Source organism: Myotis myotis, unplaced genomic scaffold (assembly GCF_014108235.1).
Source record: "Myotis myotis isolate mMyoMyo1 unplaced genomic scaffold, mMyoMyo1.p scaffold_m19_p_4, whole genome shotgun sequence".
In the NCBI taxonomy this organism is placed as follows: domain Eukaryota; kingdom Metazoa; phylum Chordata; class Mammalia; order Chiroptera; family Vespertilionidae; genus Myotis; species Myotis myotis.
Window position 1 is genome coordinate 13240966 of NW_023416346.1, and position 18622 is coordinate 13259587.

General features: G+C 50.3%; 1 protein-coding gene and 1 non-coding gene across 29 annotated transcripts in view; both read right to left on the reverse strand.

Moving 5' to 3' along the window:
* The window catches only part of ZNF185 (zinc finger protein 185 with LIM domain), a 68088-nt gene extending 62403 nt beyond the window's left edge, over nucleotides 1-5685 (reverse strand). For all 28 annotated transcript variants that reach the window (XM_036304871.1, XM_036304868.1, XM_036304869.1 and 25 more), the window contains exon 1: nucleotides 5549-5685. The gene's annotated coding sequence lies outside the window, so the exon portion shown is untranslated. The remainder of the gene's footprint in view (nucleotides 1-5548) is intronic.
* Nucleotides 5686-17496: 11811 nt separating this feature from the next.
* On the reverse strand, nucleotides 17497-17609 carry LOC118654883. Its single transcript, XR_004967137.1, has one exon. It is a non-coding gene; the product is annotated as a small nucleolar RNA SNORA27 (small nucleolar RNA).
* Between the last annotated feature and the right edge of the window lie 1013 nt (nucleotides 17610-18622).

Below are 18622 nucleotides of genomic sequence, written 5' to 3' on the forward strand. Positions count from 1 at the left end.
CGTCAGCGCTGGAGGGCCGCTTGGAGGCAGATGTCTGAGGTGGATTAGCTCCCTCCCAAAGTGGTGGGGAGTTTGAGCCCTGAGGGGACAAAGGGAGCCATGGCCACCTGGCCGCTGTCACCCTTGAGGAGCTGGGATTCCTCCTGGCTCTCCTGTGCCCAGTTTCTAGCTCTGGGAAGGCTAAATACAAGTGACTGCTGGGGGAGACTGAGCCATTTCAGATGTGTCTTGGCTGCAAGGGCCAGTAAAAGGAAGAGCCATCTGTGATATCTCTGTGGATGCCCAGTGCTGGGCAGGGTCAACGTGCTGGACACAGCAGGACCCAGGAGCCCTCACCCCAAACAGAACCCCTTGGCAGAGCAACCTATATGAGCTATGTTCATTGTTCCCACGGCCTCCACCTCCCCTGGTGTACCATGAATTGGGGCCCTGAGGAACCCTGGGAGCCCACCTATGGGGCCTGGTCTGCCTATGTCCGCCACCCCCAACACCCCAATTGTCTTTGCAGCCTGGGAACCAGGCAATTTTAAGTCTGTCCCAGTGGGACAGAGAGGCAATCCCCATCTGCACACAGACAGCCAAGGGGGTTCAAAAGGACTCAATGGTCATGGAGCCAACCCTGATCCCAACCAACTCTCCCTCTCCAGGAATGTCCCTGTACCCTCACTGCTACCACCCATTCGGCCTTTGCCAAGGCAGGCCCAGTGAAAGAGAAGTTCCCCCACATTTGCCCCTGACTGCCATTGTCCCAGTTACAGGTGATCACAAATGAGGCTCAAGAGGAAAAGCAGTGCCAGCCCCCTCTCCCCACCCACAGCATCTCCCACTTCAGCTGACCTCCGGCAGGCCCCCTCTTCCTCCTGGCAGCTCTCTCATACCCAGCTCCCTCCCAGTGCCCTTCTTTCTCACCTTTCCCTCCACTGGAGTTTCTGTGTCCCCTGAGCTCCACTCTCACCTCTTATCACTGTCCTCATTTTTTGGATAAAAACATGGAGACCCAGAGAGGAGAAAACATTTGCCCAAGGCCACCTATTCATTTATTCAAAAAGCATTTATGGAAAGTCAATGCCGGGCTGGGAGCTGATCAGACTGATAGGCAGCTTAGAGAAGCCTTGTGAGGGCACTGCCAGAGCGCTGCATTACTCAAGGAGATGCCCTGGGCTCAGATGCCCCCAAAAGAATGAAAGAGTGAGTAGGAGCTCCTTGGGCAGAAGTAGTGAGGCAAGTCCTAGTTTTTGTTTTTATGGTGTGTGTTTTTTAAATACATTTTTATTGATTCCAGAGAAGAAGGGAGAGGGAGAGAGAAATAGAAACATCAATGATGAGAGAATCATTGATTGGTTGCCTCCTGCATGCCCCCCACTGGGGACCGAGCCTGCAACCCCGGCATGTGCCTTTGACCAGAATCGAACCTAGGACCCTTCAGTTCATAAACGCTCTATCCACTGAGCCAAACCAGCCAGGGAGGTTTTTGTTGTTGTTTTGTTTTGTTTTTGTTTTTGTTTTCAGTCTAAACCAGGCACTACCCTGGTGAGCATTTTCACCAGGGACACCCGTTCTGGTGATTGGAATTCTTGAGCCTCTCTCCATAGCAACCATTGGCCACATCACGCTCTCTGGGAAACTGACCTAGTCATCAGAAAGTGGTGTTCTGAACCAACATTCACAGGTACCAGACCAAAGGGGCTGGGTGCATGCCTGAGGTGTGCCCACAGATGGAGCCAAGGCCAGGGACCACCTTCTACAACCCGCAGCAGTGTGGGGACTGCCCACCACTGCTCCCAGTGACACTGGGTGTGGTCACAGAGTTCCACAGCCATCTCAGCGGTCACCACCAGCGACCCCAGTTCTCCACTCCCTCTTGAAATGGGAAGTGAGCACACTCCCCACGGGAAAAGCATAGACAATGTTTCTGCAAGTGGCCCTGGGTCCCCCTGGGACATGTGCTTAGGCTGCAGATTCCTGTCTCCCCACATCAGAGTTTGAGAATGACACCCATAGAGCCTCCTGTCCTTTCATTTTCCAGTCCCTTCTCCACCCAGGCCTGCCCCTCCCACTTCCCTTATCTCTGGCCTTCTCAGTTCTCAGTCTTCCCTGTGCCTCAGTGCCCAACACGGGCAAGGGATGAGAAGACACTGGCCTAATACTTCCGTGTGTGTATGTGACATATGATAACCTGGCTCTATTCTTATTCCTCAAATGAGTCTTGATTGAGTTTCTCTCTGTGCCTTGGTTTCCCTTTGGAAAAATGAACTGACACCAGCCTTGCCCACCTCTTGACCCCTCCATAGCCACTCCTCAGTGGACGGTTAGTGTCACACAAGTGCCTCCATGTCAAATTTTCCCTTCCTGAAGAAAACCACCAGGAATGTTAACAGTGGGGAATCCAGATAAGGCTCCAAGGGAGTTCTTTGTATGACTCCTACAACTTTTCTGTGAGTTTTAAATTGATCCAAGACAAATGGTTAAAAATAAAAACAGTGAAAATTTAAAAAGCAAGTGAATCAGATTTTAATAGGTATCCAGAAATTACCTAAGAATGAAGTTTTCTTTGGCAAATCATTTAACTGTGAGTTTGATACCACGTGTGTCACCGGCACAGACTAGCAGTGATTTTTAAACAACTGTTTTTCCTCAGGTGGGGAGCCTACATTCCTCCCAACCTGCCCCAACCTCACCCGGAGGACCACAGTGTGGTCCTGGCATTAAGGACAGCACTGCCTCTGTGCCGGGTGCCAGCTGCTTGCCGCTATGTAGCAGGTGCTCCTGGCTTCAGCCTCCCTTCTGTACAGGTGACAAAATTCAGGCCTCCAAAGGCTGTGTGATGTGCTCAGGTTTGCACAACTAGATGGTGACTGAGCTGGGATTTGAACCCAGCCTGACCTCCCAGCCGCTCTCTTACCCGAGGCTGTAAAGGTGCCGCCCTGTCCCACCATTCACTTCCCTGCTGCACTTCAGGAGCCTACTGCCAGCTCTCTGACCCTTGGAAGCAATGATGCCAACCTCTCTTGAGCATCACTCTCAGGCATGTGGGCTCCCTGGGTGTGCTGCTCTTGTCCTGGCATCAGAGGGCACAGTGGAAAAGCATTCAGAGTCCCTGATGGATCCCAACCACCAGAACCCAAAGGCCCAGGGCACCACGTGAGCTGCAGCTCTCCTCTTCCTGGGCCACGGTCCTGTCACATACCATGAAGGCCTGGCGGGCCTCAGGGGTCAGCTCAGAAAGCAAGCTGGATTGCACATGAGCTGGCACCCTGTGGGCTGTGGCTTGAAGCAAGATCCAGACCAAAGAGATAAGTTATTCATGGAGGCTGAGTGGGGAAGGGAGGAGGGCTCCCAGCATTGAGCCAGACTGGGGACTTCCCTCAGCATGTGACTGAGGACAGTTCAGGGACCAGCTGACAATGCTTAGGGTGGCCAGGACCTGGGCCCACTGCTGAAAACCCGGAGTCTTTGCCCGCCACATTTCAGGAGGCCACAGGGACACTACACAGAAATGCGAGGGGCGCAAGACAGGCTGAGGGAGGCTGAGGCGAAGTGTTGGCTGACCCACCTGACTTGGGGTCACTGCCCTCAAGTTAAGGAGGAACTTAGGTACACATTGCAGGTGTTAGCTCCTTACTGAGTGGCCTCTCTGTCTCCCAAACTGGACTGTCATTCACAATTTCTTTTCAGGTTCCCTCTGCTCAGCTCTGGGTGGAACATACAGGAGCTTAGAAAGAACTGGTTGGAACATACAGAAGCTTAAGAAAAACTGGGTTTGTTCTTTTGGTCACAAGGAGGAGGTCAGACTCAAGCAGCCCCAAAGGATGTGAGGACCTTGACCTGGTAGCTGCTGAGCTCCTTCTCCTACTTCCAAGCCCTCCTCCTCTAGGAAGCCTTCCCTGATCCTCACAGTCAGAGCTGCTCCCTTGCTTCTGGCACCCACGGCCCCTTGTGCTTATGCCACTCAGAGCTGCAGCATCCAATGTGGTCATTGGCCACCTCTGTCACTGACTTGTGAGTGTCCTGAGGGTTGAAATGAACAGATCTGGAGCAGCTGCTGTGTGCCTGACCCTGGGCTGGGTGTCTTCCATCAGCTCACTGCAGCCGAGTATGGAACCCCCAGCCAGGCCAGGGCTTCCAAAGGCCATACCAGGAAGGGCTGGGGCTGGGAATTGATGAAAGGAGGGGGTAAGGTAGAGCAGGTAACACCTCGCCTCAGAAAGGGGTATCATCTGCTTCTTTCCACACTGGAGTGGCCAGAGGTGATGATGCAAACAGCACATGCACCAAGGCCAGCTGGTAAGCTGGCCCAAGGTCTGTGCATCTGTCCTGGCCACTTGCTTCTAAGCGGAAAGCAAAGCCTCTGAGCTGTCCTTGATTTTTCAGATGAGGCAGTGGAGGCCCCAGGGAAGTAGGACCCTCCCTCCCCAACCTCCCTCCACAGCTTTATGTGAGCTGGTGAGTAGGAAGTGGGAACCCAGAGCCCCTCCCCACTGTCCAGGCCTATCAGCCTATGGGACCCTGCTCCCTGTCCCCAGCCAAGTATCAAAATCAGAAGTCAAAAAAAACCATGAAACCAAGGCAAGACTGGGTCTGGGTGCCAGAGGCCTCGACCACTGCTGGGTGGGGTGTGAGGGCTCTTTCTTGTGTGAGGCTCAACACAGTTCATAGACTGTGGTCCTGAGATGCAGCTGCACAACCTTCCACAGTGTCAAGGCTGAGTGTAAATGGCTGAGTGAGAACACAGACAATTTCTACTGAACTTTGGATGTCCCAGAGCCCAGAAGCACCCACCTCTGACTGCATCTGAGCCCCCAGCAGCCCTGGGTGGCAGGTGATCTGGCAAGTCATCCCCTTAGACTGACGGAACGGCCCAGATGCCCAGCTTGGAAGTAGCAGAGAAGATGGACAGAGGGAGAAGCTGAGCTTTCAGTCTCTTTTTGAGTTGAGATATCACTCTGTCTTTCCAAAGAGGACAGACTCTTGGCTCCCCCTGCCCCCATCAAAACAATCCAGCCACAGAGTCCCGCTGGCTGCAGATCCCATAGATAACACCCAGTGACACTTGATTCGGCGCCTTCTGTCTGAGCAGCTACCTTCTCCGTGGCCCTCCAGGAGACTGCCTGGGGCTCACAAGCAACCTGCGAGCCCCCTACTCTGGGTCTCAGTTTTCTCATCTATAAAATGGACACAGGGTGAACTAGTCAATCTGAGACTCCCTGATTCTTAGGTCTGCAATTAATTCTCAGAGCATGCTGGCCACAGACACATTCACCAACAATCAAACCCTCTTACAGAAAGAGCGAGAGGGCAGAGGAATCAAGCCAGCCTTCTTTGCCTCTCTCAGTCTCTTTGCTCACAGTGAAAAGCAGAAAACCAGGTGCACTGCCTCCCCAGCGGAAGCCCAGGGGGGATGCTTGGCGCGCTTGAAGATTATGGATGGGGAAACTGAGGCCCCAAGTTGTCCCTGTCACCATCCTTGCTGTCACCAGACTGGGCAGGGGCCCGGTGCCCCCTGCTGCCTCTCTGCGGGGCTGCCCCGACGGCGACTCGACAGCCCTACCTGGCACAGGTGCCCAGCTCGCGTGGCGGGCGGAGGGTCGGGCGGAGGCGGGGCGCGGGCTCCCTCGGCCAGGCCAGGCGGCGAGCGCGGGGCGCGGGGCGCGGCGGGGAGCGCGCAGGGCGGCGAGGAGACACGGACTGGGCTCCGCCCGCAGGAGAACAAACAGGTTTTCTCCGGCGCCCAGAGCCTCGCCCCTCGCCCCTCCCCTCGGCCGGCCCCCTTCCTCTGCCCTCTCCTGGGGTAGGTAGATGGGCCTGGCACATTCCGCACATTCTCCTGCCAGTGTCCTGGCCCGCCCGCCCCTTCCCGGACCCGCCCTGCGGGGCTGCAGGAGAAATCAAGGCCGGGGCTCCCCGCACCGAGCCCAGAGCGAGCTCCAGAAGGCTCTGCCCCTGTGGAAAACTTCCAAGCAAATTCCTCTAGGCTCGCGGCCCCAGACTGGGAGGCCTCCGCCACGTGAAGGGCCCCGGCTGCCTAGTTGCGCCCCTGCCCGCGCCTGATGTGATCTGGCCCCTGCTCGAGGCCAATGACTTCCACAGATGCTGTGGGTTAATTCTGTTGAGAACTACTGTTCCTAGATCCATTTTACAGATGGAAATCCCAGACAGGGGCGGGGAGAGGGGCAGGGGGGGAACGGTGGCTGGCGGCTGAGATCATGCAGGAAGTCCCAGAGGCTGGGAAGAAGAAGAAAGTGAGGCCACACTGGGGAAGTTATCCTGGAAGGCCATCCTGGAGGGACTTGGAGCTCCCAAGGCACAGCAGCAGGGAGCACTTTGTCAGCAAGCAGGGCCACGGCACAGGCTGGGCAGGGAGACACATTAAAACATCGAGGGTTAGTGCAGTTTGATCAGTGTCATCCATTCGTGCTTTTTGAGTATGTGTATCATTCAATCAAGCTTACTGAATACTTGCTATATGTGCAAGGCACTGGATGTGGGGTGGGGTGGGGTGAGGGGGCGGAGCTAGGATGGAGGGAGCATCAAAAGAAGCCGCTAACCCTACCTGTAGGGAGGTGAGGGAGGTTTTCCAGGCAAGGGATAGTTAAGCCAGTCTAAGAGACAGTAGAGTTGGTCAAGAGTTGCCTTATCAGAATGACAGAATCAAAAGGATGGACTAACAGGTTCTCCTTCATCCAGCCCTAACAAGTCTATGTCCCAAATGGCCCTCCAATCCATGCATTTCTCTCCACGTCCACTGCAACCATCCTCACTTGTCTCTCTGCCTCTGATCTAACCTTCCTTCCTATGTAGTCTCCACACAGAAGTCTCTGTAACAGTTACACATTGCTCCACATTTGCAACTGTTTGATGGCTTCCCATTGCTCTCAAGATAAAAGCCAAGCCCTGACTGGTTTGGCTCAGTGGATAGAGCGTAGGCCTGTGGACTGAAGGGTCCCAGGTTCAGTTCCGGTCAAGGGCATGTACCTTGGTTGCAGGCACATCCCCAGTAGGGGGTGTGCAGGAGGCAGCTGAATCAATGTTTCTCTCTCATCGATGTTTCTAACTCTCTATCTCTCTTCCTCTCCCTTCCTCTCTGTAAAAAAATCAATAAAATATATTTTTTTTAAAAAGATAAAAGCCAAACTCTTTCAGGGGCCCAAGGAGTCTGCTGCACCAACCTCTCTGCAGGCCCAGCCACGCTCCCCACCGGATTCACTACATTCCAGCCACGCTGGTCTCCTTCTGCCTTTGTAATGCATCACAAGTCCCATCTCCTTGGGGCATTTGCTCCTGGCACTCAGACTCCCTTTATGTATTTTGTCCACTTGTCTGACTAGTGAACTCAGTCATTCCACAAAACTTATCTCATGCCCATAATCCTTCCCTGACTGCACAGGCCACTCAGTCAAGTTGATCATTTCCTTCTGTGTGCTCCCCTAGTTTTCTCTGATAACATGCATTTAGCATAGTGGCCACCATCCTTTCTTGTCCTAGATGGTGAACTCCGGGTGGGCAGGTGCCTGTCTGAGTCATCACTGGGGCATGGAGACCAGCACAGAGTGTCAGAGAGGATTTGCAGAAGACTGAGGGTTGTTGAGATTCTGGAAGCTGCCTTTATTTTTCTCTTCCTGGAGGAGGTGACCCTGTGTCTGTGTGAATATGCGTGGTGGGTAAAGGTGGGGGGATTGTATATAAAGTCACTTCAGTTCATCTCTGTCTCTTGCCAACAACCATTTTTCTGCTTCTAGTCTGGTGGCCAGCATCTATCGCCTTCCTGCCCCACTCCTGCATTGAGCTGCTGGTGGCTGTGGATGTATCTGGCTTGGCATCCTAGCTCCTAAACATACCTAGTATATGACTTAGAGTGTGTTGCATCCCCTCTCTGGGCCCCATTCCTCTTCAAGAGACCCTATCTTAAAGAGATAAAATGTAAAGGACACAGTGATGGATTTGATGTAGGGGTGAGGAAGAGGTGGCCTTCCCTCCCAATGCCACCACTGGGAATGCGCAAGTTCGCTCTAGAGCCCAAAGTCTGGGTGGACCAGCTAGAGAGCACAATCAAGAGTGGTGTCCCAAACCACCAATGGCCAGTCAGCAAGGGGAGGGCATCAGCTGGGTTGCCCCAGGGCCTCAAGCTCTTCCCATGTCCCAGGTGATTCAGCCCTGCCCAGGCCAGATCTGTCATGACAGCGTCAGCCAAAGGGACAAGCCTTTCCTCAACTCCTCCCTCCCTGCTACTCTGCCAGGCCCTGCAGCTGATCTCACTTGCAAACGGGTTTGACTCGAACAGTCACTGCCCTGCCCTACCCTACCCTGCCCTGCCCTGCCCACTTGTTCACTGCCCCAGTAGAACGCCCCCACCCCTGCCAGAGCCACCCCAGCCACCTCATCCAAGCTTCAGGGCCCCTGCCAACTTTATCAGCCTCTTTTTTGACTCCTTGCCCTCAGGCACCTGGATCCAGACACACCAACTGCTCTCATACCACCAGGCCCCTACACAAGATGTTCAGTTGGTGGTGACCTCCTCCCCATTCTCAGTCGCAACATTTACTCCTTTATAAATTCTCCTTGGCCTAGAATTTGAGGGCCAAGACCCTGGTGGTTGCTGTCTGCCCCAAGTCTGGGCTCTAGCTACCCTTGCCTGGCTTGAACTTGGCCCCATTCTTGTCTACTCTCAGCTTCTCTTGTGTCTTGGCTCCTATCTCCAGCTTTAAGGCTGGCCAAGCTCTGGCAGAATCCTCCTGAAGCCTGCAGCTCAGGCAGTCTCTCCATTGGCACAAAGGCCCTTAGGTGCTGCCTCTAAGTAGGGTGGGCTTAAGGGTGGGGCTAAGCTTGATTGCCTGGGTAGGAAAGAGGTCTGGAAAGTAGAGGCAGGGGTGGAGAGGTCCCCTATGCAAGTGAGGCCGTAGCCCATGAGCAGACAATGGAAATAGATTCTCTGGGAAGCCAAGTTGAAGCAAGCAGATGAGTACAGGGATAGGTGGCTGTTTAGAAAGAACTTGCCAGCAGTGCTCACAAGATCCAGGAAGGCCCCTCTGATCTCCAGGGCTGGGAACGATACTCAGGCATGCCAGTCTAGCTGAAGAGTTCCCAGGCTAGGGAGGGGGATGATGGATGGGGCACTGAAAGCTGTCAGCCTCAAAGCCAACCCAGGCAGTCTCCCCACACCAGAAGGCACTGGAGATGAACATCTGACCCAAACTCTGCCATTGTGTAATTTGGGAAACATAAGTCCAGAGAGGGATGGCATCAAGCTGGGGTCACATAGCCAGCCTGAGGCATAGCTGGGACTAAAACTAGGGGTCCAATTGTTCTGAATGGAGCCCCCACCCAGTCTGGGTGCTCAGGTTCATGTGTGGGAAGGGCTGGGCTCCTGTTTGCACCCTAATCCCCTCCTTCCCTCCTTTCTAGGACCCGCCCTGCCGCCTCATCCTTCTAAGCTCTTCAACCAGTTTCCACTTGCTGGGTGACTCTGCAGGCTCCAAGTAGGGTGGGTCCCCTGGGGGGCAGGGGTCCCCACGTGTGGCTGCACCCACAATGGCCCCTAGAGACCTGAACCTTCAGGGCCAGCACACTGAGTGAGACCCTGCCTGCCTGGTCTTGCATTTAGAGCTCCCCTGCCCCACCATCAGCCTGCACTTCTGGCTAAGGGACTGGTCCCCCTCCCTGGCACTCACACATACTCTCAGTCACCAAAGGCCCCCTTTGGGCCTCCTTCCTCCAACGCACTACCACCCCCAGTCTTGGCTTGGAACAACTCCCAGTCTGGTGCAGAAGGCAGACCAGTTCAGCTCCAAGGAGACGAATCCATGCTCTGTGGACAGTGGCTCCACTGGGAGCAGGGAGGCCATGCAAGCAGGCCTCCCTGGCCACTGGGACATCTCCCACCCCTGCAGCCTGAACTTCCTGCTGCCTTTTGAATCTACTACTTTGAATAAGCCCAGGAACTTCTCCACCATCAGTCTTGGCCTGTGTGACCTGATGCCCCAGAATGCAGACTGCTTTTTGTCTTTGGCTGTGAAGCAGCCCCAGGCCAGGCCTCTGGAGGACGAGTGCGCAAGCCAAGCCAAGGCCCTGCTGGCAGATAATCCCCACATGCCCTGAAGAATGGCTTTTTGCTGCTTTAAGAATCATCCACAGATCGGAAAAAGAATGTTCTAATTGGAAAACCTCCCCGCCATGGTTTTCCGGAGTTTTAGTACAGTTGGCCGGCACGGAGGCTCCTGGGATAAGGAGGAAGGGAAGGAGGAGACAGTAGGCTCCCTGCCCAGCGCCCCCTCATCCCTGGAGCTCAGCCACTCCCGCCAAGGGGCCATACTGAGGGTCTAGTCTGTCGGCAGCCTGGGGAATCAGCTGGCCCTGCTGGGAGCCATGCCCCTGAGTCTGGCCCAAGCCCCACCCCTGGGGGCCCCCAGCTTGTCTGTCTCAGAAGCAGCCTGGGCTCCAGGACCCTCTGATGCCCTCTAGGTATTGTGAGTCCAGGTCCAGAAGAGAAAAGGGGTGGAAGCCACCACCTGTTGAAGAAACAGGAAGCCTGAGTCAGTATTGGGGTTTGTGTGGTGCCCCCAGAACTGACTGGGGACCTGGGTTGGGAGACCTGGCAGGGGGATGCAGTCTGCATGGGAAAATGGACTTCTGAACAGTTAGATCTGTCTGGAGAGGGAGGGAGTTTTCACTCAGGGGCCCTGCTAAGCCTAGCTTGGCAAAACCGCTGGCTGGGAAGCCGAGGCCACAGAAACCTGAGGGTCTGTCCAACTCCGAGAGTTGCTGATTTGTTCCTTATGGTTAAGCATTGCCCTTGCACTTGGGAAATGCCCACCTGGGAAGGGGAAATGCAATGGATCCCTGAAACTCCTTCACACAGGAGAGCCAGGCTACTGTGATTCACCTCTTACAGGATGTATGCTTCTCTGTTAGTCTTTTTTGGAAACCTCCCTCCCTGGGGGCTCAGCTGCCTTGATTTCCTCCAGCCTTTGAGAGAGTAGAGGGGAGAAGTGTTTGGAGGCTGCCTCCTTGTCCATCTGAGCAGGACAAGGGGCTGCTGGCCAAAGTCCCCCCTGGGTGGAAATTCAAATATTCTCAGCATAGAGGGAAGGACTGACTCTCATCACCTGGCCCCTATCCATCCCTCTTGGCCCCAGTAACCTGTATTTGAGGACTATGAACTCAACCAAACAGCTCTATGATCTCTGGCATTGTGCTCTCCTCCCTTCCCCCTCCTCCCCCACCTGCCCTGTTGTGACCTTGAGGACCGCAGCTACCTAACCAGCACATATTTCTAGAACTCTACTTGCCTTTATAGTTGCCACTGGCCACATGTGACTATTTAAATTTAAATTAATTACAATTAAATAAAATGGAAAATTCAGTGCCTCAGTCACAATAGTCTAGTTTTAAGTGCTCAATAGCCCCCATGTGGCACAGCACAGATAGAGAACATTTCCATCAGCACAGAAAGTTCTGGGGGACAGAGGCACTCTAGCTGCTTCACTTCTTCCTTAACTGGAGCCGGGCTCCCTCCACTAAGCAAGGTACAGCCTCCCCAGGGGAGAGTCTTCCTTTTCCCACACCCCACCTACCTCAGATAGACTAATCTGCTCTTGGATGAAAACCTCACCTTACTTGATGCTCAGGCTAACTGACTAACACATCCAACTTCCAGGCAAATCTTCACACCTGGCTCATTCTTCCTTTCTCTCCATACCTCACTGAATGTGAGGAAGTGATTGGGAGGGATGGGGGCAGGATAGCAATGAGGTGGAGTAGTGAATGTGTGACTTCAGCCTCCATGCCTGTGGAACATCCATTTACCCTCAAGCCTCCCAGTTCTTTGACCTTGACATCTCTGAAGACCTTGTCAACTACACTGCAGCCACTTTTTCCTATGGGTAGAGCCTGCATCCTGTCATCACCTCTGGAATGTCTAGTTCAGGCCTTCTACTTTCTGACTCCTACCTCCTCTTTTTCTTTCTTTCCCTCATTTCTCACATCCAATTAATCAGCAAGCCCTGGTTGCAGCTCTACTTCCAAACTATACCCTACTACTTCTCCCTACTTCCACTGCCACCACCATCCTAGTTCAAGCCAGTATCCTCTGTCAGCTCCTCCCTGGTCTCCCAGCTTCCACTTTTGCCCTGTTGCATCTGTTTTCCACGAATCAGCCAGAATGATCTCCCCTTGTGTTCTCTGTCTGGGCAATAAGGTGATTCTATTCACCCAGCTGTCCAAGCTGGAAACTGGGGTGCCATCTGAGACTCATCTTTCCCTCTCCCTGACCAGGTTTGGTGCCTGCTATGGCTCTCATCTCTTCTCCAAACTCTCAATCTCCAAGCTCCCAGCACACTGAAACCATACTGGACTTCTTGCTGATTCCCACATAAGCCTTGTTCTCTGTCTCCAAACCATACTGTTGACTGAAGTCCTCTTGCCTTGGTTAACCCCTACTATACTCATGCATCCAGCAGGAAATCATCCCTAAGCACAAGACCCAGTTAAGTGTCTCTTCCTGGGCTGCACTTCTGCCCAGCACTCATTACCTGGCAGTCACTGTCTCCTGTCTGTCTCCTCCCTTCCTCCTGTATGTAGGAAACACATCTTGTGCTTGCCTGCTCCCCCAGGTGCCTGGTATGGTACTGAGTGGACACACAAGGGATATTTGCAAAATGAATAAGGGAAAGAATAAAATTTACCTTCAAATTCAGTGTATGATCAAGGTAACATTTAAAATCAGTGGATTAGAAGTGTATCACTCAATAGATGATGTTGCACTGACGCGAGGTGGGGTGGGGGGTGCGGAACTGGATTTCCTACTTCATACTCCACACAGAAATAAACTCCAGATGGCTTAGAAATTTAATGTAAAAAATAAAATAAAACCATAAAAGTCCTAGAAGGAATCTTGGGGTGGGGACAGCCTTTCTAAGTATGTCATGAAAACCAGAAACCATAAAAGAAAAGAGAGAGAAATTAAAAACTTCTGTATGGCAAAACCCACCATAACTGTCATTAGACAAATGACAAATGAGGAAGAGTTATTTGTACCACATATGACAGCCAAAGGCTTAATCTGCCTAAAATAAAAAAGGGCTCCTTTCAAAGCAAGCAATAGGAAAATGGGCCGGCAAAATAGGGAACAGACAATTCACAAGTGAAGACTTACTGAAGTCCATTAATATATGAAGGAAATGCAACTATTCCTACCCCTCCATCAGATATGCAAAGGTTAAAATGGATCTGCAAAACCTGGGTTACGTGGGATGTGGGAAAATGGTTACTCTCATGTCCCAGGAGCCATAGGGGTAGGAGTATTAATTGCTGTGACCTTTCTGGGATGGCGAAATATGTAACAAAATGAACAGAGAGGACTTCCTTTGACCCAGCAATACTGCCATTTAAAAATTACTTTTATTATCTGATATATAAATGGTATACATGGATAGTATATAAAATGTGATGTATATAAACATCTATCCACCAGCCAGCACCATTATCTATGACTTCTATCTTCAGTCTTGATACTCAGGATGACCTGTCCTCGCTTGAGATGAAAGGAAAATTTCTCTGCTTGTGCCCTTGATCACATCTCTTGCCACCTACTCAGGGACATCTGGCTAACATTTTTCCCTTTCTCCCGAGTCATCAATAATTTCCTCTTGGCTGGATCATTCTATAATTCTTCCCACTATAAAAAAAAAAAGCTTGCTCTTGGCGTGCGACCTAGTTCACGGCGACATGGATCGGAATCGTCAGTAAATACGGACCCATTATAACACCTCCCTCAGGAAAATGGTGAAGAAAATTGAAATCAATGAGCATGCCAAGTACACTTGCTCCCTCTTTGGCAAAACCAAGATGAAGAGGCAAGCCGTGGGGATCTGGCACTGTGGTTCCTGCATGAAAACAGTCGTTGGTGGTGCCTGGACCTACAATACCACTTCTGCCGTCACAGTAAAGTCAGCCATCAGAAGATCAAAGGAATTGAAAGACCAGTGGAAGCTCCACAGTTTGAAACATTGTGAGCCTATAATAAATGGGTTAATTTATATGACAAAAAAAAGCAAAAGCATTTTCTTGATCCCACCTTCCCTTCCATTTATTTATTTATTTATTTATTTCCCTTTCCCCTTCTTAGTAACAATCCTGAAGATAATTATCTATACTCCTTGTCTCTGATTTCTCTTCTATCTCTTCCAGAATATCACAGAAATGGCTCTTGCCAATGCCACCAGTGCTCTCATCTTGTTAAATCCAATAATCAGTTTAAGTTCTCATTTTACTAGACATGTGAACAGCATTTGACATAAGAAATGCTCCTTCTGGAAACACTTTTCCCTTGGCTTCCAGGACTCCTTACTCTTCTACTTTCCCTCCTATCCCACTGGCCCCATTTAAGTCTCCTTTGGCCTCTTTTCATTGTCTGAATCTCCTGTCTTTAAATACCATCTGAAGGCTGGTGACTCCCAAACTTACAATTCCAAGTCAGCCTTTCCCCTGAATTTCAGATTCCTATATCCCAAGGTCTATTTGATATCTCCACTTGCATACCTACTAGGCATTGTACTTGGTGTCCCAAACCAAACTCCTTACCAGCCCTTCCAAGTCCATTCTTCCGCAGCTGTCCCCACCAAAATTGATAGCCACATATCCTTCTATGTGGCTGGGGCCAAAAACCTTGATGTGATCCTAGACTCCTCACTTTCTTTCACTCCTCACATCCTATCTGTCAGGAAATCCTCCAGCCTCACCTTCCCAATAGATCCAGAAATCTCCCTACTTTTCCCCAACTCCACTACTTGGTGAATTTCTAGTGGTTTTGCTGTTAACACTGCTCTAAACATTTGTGTACACATCTCCTGATTACATGGGCAAGAAATTCTCCAGATGAATGGTTGTCAAACTTTGGTGGGCATCAGAATCCCCTTGAGAGCTTGTTATCGTGCTGGGCCTCACTCCCAGGTTTTCTGATTTGTTTAGGAATCGTTTGCATTTCTAACAAGATCCCAGCTGATGCTGACACTACTCGTTAGGAAATCACACCTGGAGATCCACTGCTTTAGGGGTATATGATACCCAGGAGTAGAAAGCCTGGGTCATAGGATACGTGCATGTTCAAACTGATAACAGAGCATTGATTTTCTTTCCTGTCAGCAATGTCTGAGAATGCCCAGTGCTCCATATCCTTGCCAACACTTGATGTTGTCAGATGTGTTATTGTTGCCAATGTAGTGGATGCAGTCTTAGCTCATTGCAGTTTTGAGTTGTATTACTAGAATTTATGCTCAGGTGGCAACTGCATGGGGTAGGTGAGAAAGACAAATACTAGTATGCTCATTGCAATATTTTTTATGATATTAAAAACTGGTAATGCCCTAGCCGGGGGTCAGTAGGTTGGGTGTCATTCTGTGCACCAAAGGGTTGCTGGTTCCATTCCTAGTCAGGGCACACACTTGGGTTGCAGGCTCGATCCCTGGTCCCTGGTAGGGGGCATGCAGGAGGCAGCCAATCAATGTTTCACCCTCACATCAATATTTTTTCTCTCTCTTTTTCCTTCTCCCTTCCCCTCTCTAAAAATCAATAAGAATATTTTTTAAAATGCTAACATTTAGGTTACATTTTTATCCATAGGTGTGTTCAAAATTTATCACAGGTTAATATGCAGCTGATCAAGATGATGATTATAGGTCTCTAGTTAGGGACCTGGGAAATGCCTATAATATGTTCTTAAACAAGTGGGGAAAGCAGTTTACATAAGATACATGACAGCAGGTATAGCATTACTTCATTTCTGTAAAATTGTCCGAAGGCATTGAGAAACACCTTTAATAATGTTAACACTTGTTATCTTTAGGAGATGGATTTGGAGTTACTTTTACTTTTTTAAAAAATGTTTTCTGTAGTGTTTGTTTTTTTAAGTATACATATCTCTTTTTCTTAACAAAGTGATTTTTAAAAATTACACCCTTATATTTGTGTTTGTATATGCTAGAAAGTATCTGGAAGGTTTCACATGACACTGGTTTGAGCAGCTGCCGCTAGGCAGTGGGTTTGTGTGGGCTGAGTGGGAAGGTACTTGTACTTTGAGTTTTCTCTTTATTCCATTCTCCACTCTTTGAATTTTTATGACAGTATTACTTTCGTAATAAAAAAAAACACTAATGAAAACAAAAAAGAAAAGAGAGCTATTCTTAACACCCAAGCCAGCCCTGTCAACCCCTGCCAGCCCCTGCTGCTATTGGCCCAGCCCAGCCCACCAAGCCATGCTGAGGCCCCTGCCGACTTCACAGGCAGCCCACTCAAATCGTGCCAGACCTCCTCTGGCTGAGGAGCTCTGGAGCTGCGGAGCCAGGGCCAGTAGTTGGGCTGCTCAGGAGGGAACTCCTCCTGCTTCTGGGTGATGCATTGAGCCAAGAGTAATATGTTACCCCCACAAAGCCTGCAGCTGTGGGTTCCCCCACTGTCTGTGCTGGAAGGAGAGGCCAGGCCCCCAGGGGGCCCAGAGAGAAGCCACTAACACAGCCATGGAACTGACTGACTGTCACAGGTGGGAAACTCCAATAATAAACCGGTGTTTATAACAAAGCACTTTTAAGTCTGTAAAGGTCACTGTTAAGAAGGAATAACTCTGCAAAATCAGAAAATGTAGAGATGGTGAACGTGAACTCTTCTACAACAAACTTGTACGACAGAATCTGGGGCTACCCAGAATTGAGAAAGAATTAATTTGACCTAAAACAGAAACTTCACACAGAAGGAATTGGGTTCACATGGAACTGTCTACAGCTGTTCTTTTCTCAAAGGCCACTTTTCTCAAAGGTGAGCTTTCTCCTCACTGTAGCCCCTCTGAGCTATCAGCGATTGCCATGTCAACATATGTGCTCCCTTCACAGAACACATCATGGTTTTTCTCTGTCTCCCCCATAGCCGGTGACCTCTAGAAGGAAGAAACCAGCTCCCATTCCTCCCCTCCTGGCACACACTAAGCACTCAGTTCATGCTGGAGCAATGGAATGGGTTCCTCTCCAGTATAGAAATAAAATGGAGATGACATTCTGTAAATGCTCCCTTTTCAAAAAGGGAGACAGCTGGCCGAGAGACAGCTGGTATCTCAAGGTAGAGGATGACAACTGGGTGTCCCCTGGCTTCACTGTCCAATCTGCAGTGGCCCAGCATGTCCATCAAGCAGGTGGCACACGGGGCTCACCTCGCACTGCTGGATTCTAGACCAAGGCAGTCTCCGTGGACAAGTGGGTCCCTCCCCAAGGAGTAACTTGGAGGTGACAATCTCTTGGATATATTCTTTCTCGTTAATAAAACAGCTGCACAAAACAAAAACTTAAACCCAGTGGTGGCACTCGACCCTCCCCCACCCCATCACACCGTGGATGGCAGGGCAGCCAGCCTTCAGCTGTCTTCGTACAATTACTACATTTGACCACTCTTAACATTTGTGTAATAATATTTATTCACAAGTAAATATGTGGTGTTTTATTTCTTTTTCTTTTTTTTCCATTTTGTTTCCTCTGACAGGATACAAGACAAACACCCAGCTTGCTTGAGTTTTAAAAGGTATTTCCTTTGCCCTACATGAATGACCAATACAGTGGGGCCTTGACTTATGAGTTTAATTCGTTCTGAGACCGAGCTCGTTAAGGAGCTCGTTAACTCAAATTACTCTATCAACTCAATGCAAAAAATCGGCCAAGAGACAGCTGGTATCTCAAAAAACTCGTTAGTCGGGACACTCGTAAGTCAAGGCCCCACTTTGAAGACATTAAGTCCAACTGGCAAAGTAAAAAGCAGGTAATGTGGTGTGCTTTAAAAACATGTTAAACTGTATTTTTTAAATTTACATTTTAAAAGTCAAAATTATCAAAATATCAAGATTACATAAAATTCCATGAAGTCACCCCAGAAGGTGTCCCCTGAACCCCAGACCCTACTGTCTCCTTGTGATACAGGACAGAGGAAAATGACACCTGGAGGCAGGCTTCAGGTAGCCCACGTATATGTCCCAAGTGCCTGCCTGTGCCAAGCCCAGTTCCCAGGTGGTTCTGTCAGGTAGGGGAGAACAAATGCCCAAGAGGCTTAACAAGTGACTGAGTCCTGAGGGAAGAGCTAGTGTCAGAGGGAAGAGGAGCCACTGGCACGGGGTGGGAACCAGTTGGGAGAGGGAAGAGGGACATTGGAGGAAAATTGAAAGAGATGGTCCTGGGAAGAGTAGGTGGGAGGGGAGCCTGGATATGGCAGAGACTGTACCCATTTAGAGCGGATTTCCATGATTCCTTGAGCTTCAGGTCTAAAGGAAGGAGGAGGCAGAGGTGAAAGGTGAAATCATGTTGTTCTGGAGTGGCTGAGTGCTCCTTTGAGTTACAGGTTAATGACTACAAAAAGGAGGGAGAGAGGGAAAGAAGGAGGAAATCTGTTGTCAGTGAAATGCCACCATCAGGTCAAGGCTTTTTGTAGCTTATCCCTACATGTAAAAGTTGGATTCACAGCTTTTTTTTTTTTTTTCAAGACAAATGTCTTTATTCCTTTATTATATTTCCCCAGGGGGAAAGGCAGGGAGGGGGACAGAAAGTCAGCATGTGCTTTAAAATAGAGAAAAGAATATCAAATGCCATAAACCAACCTTAAA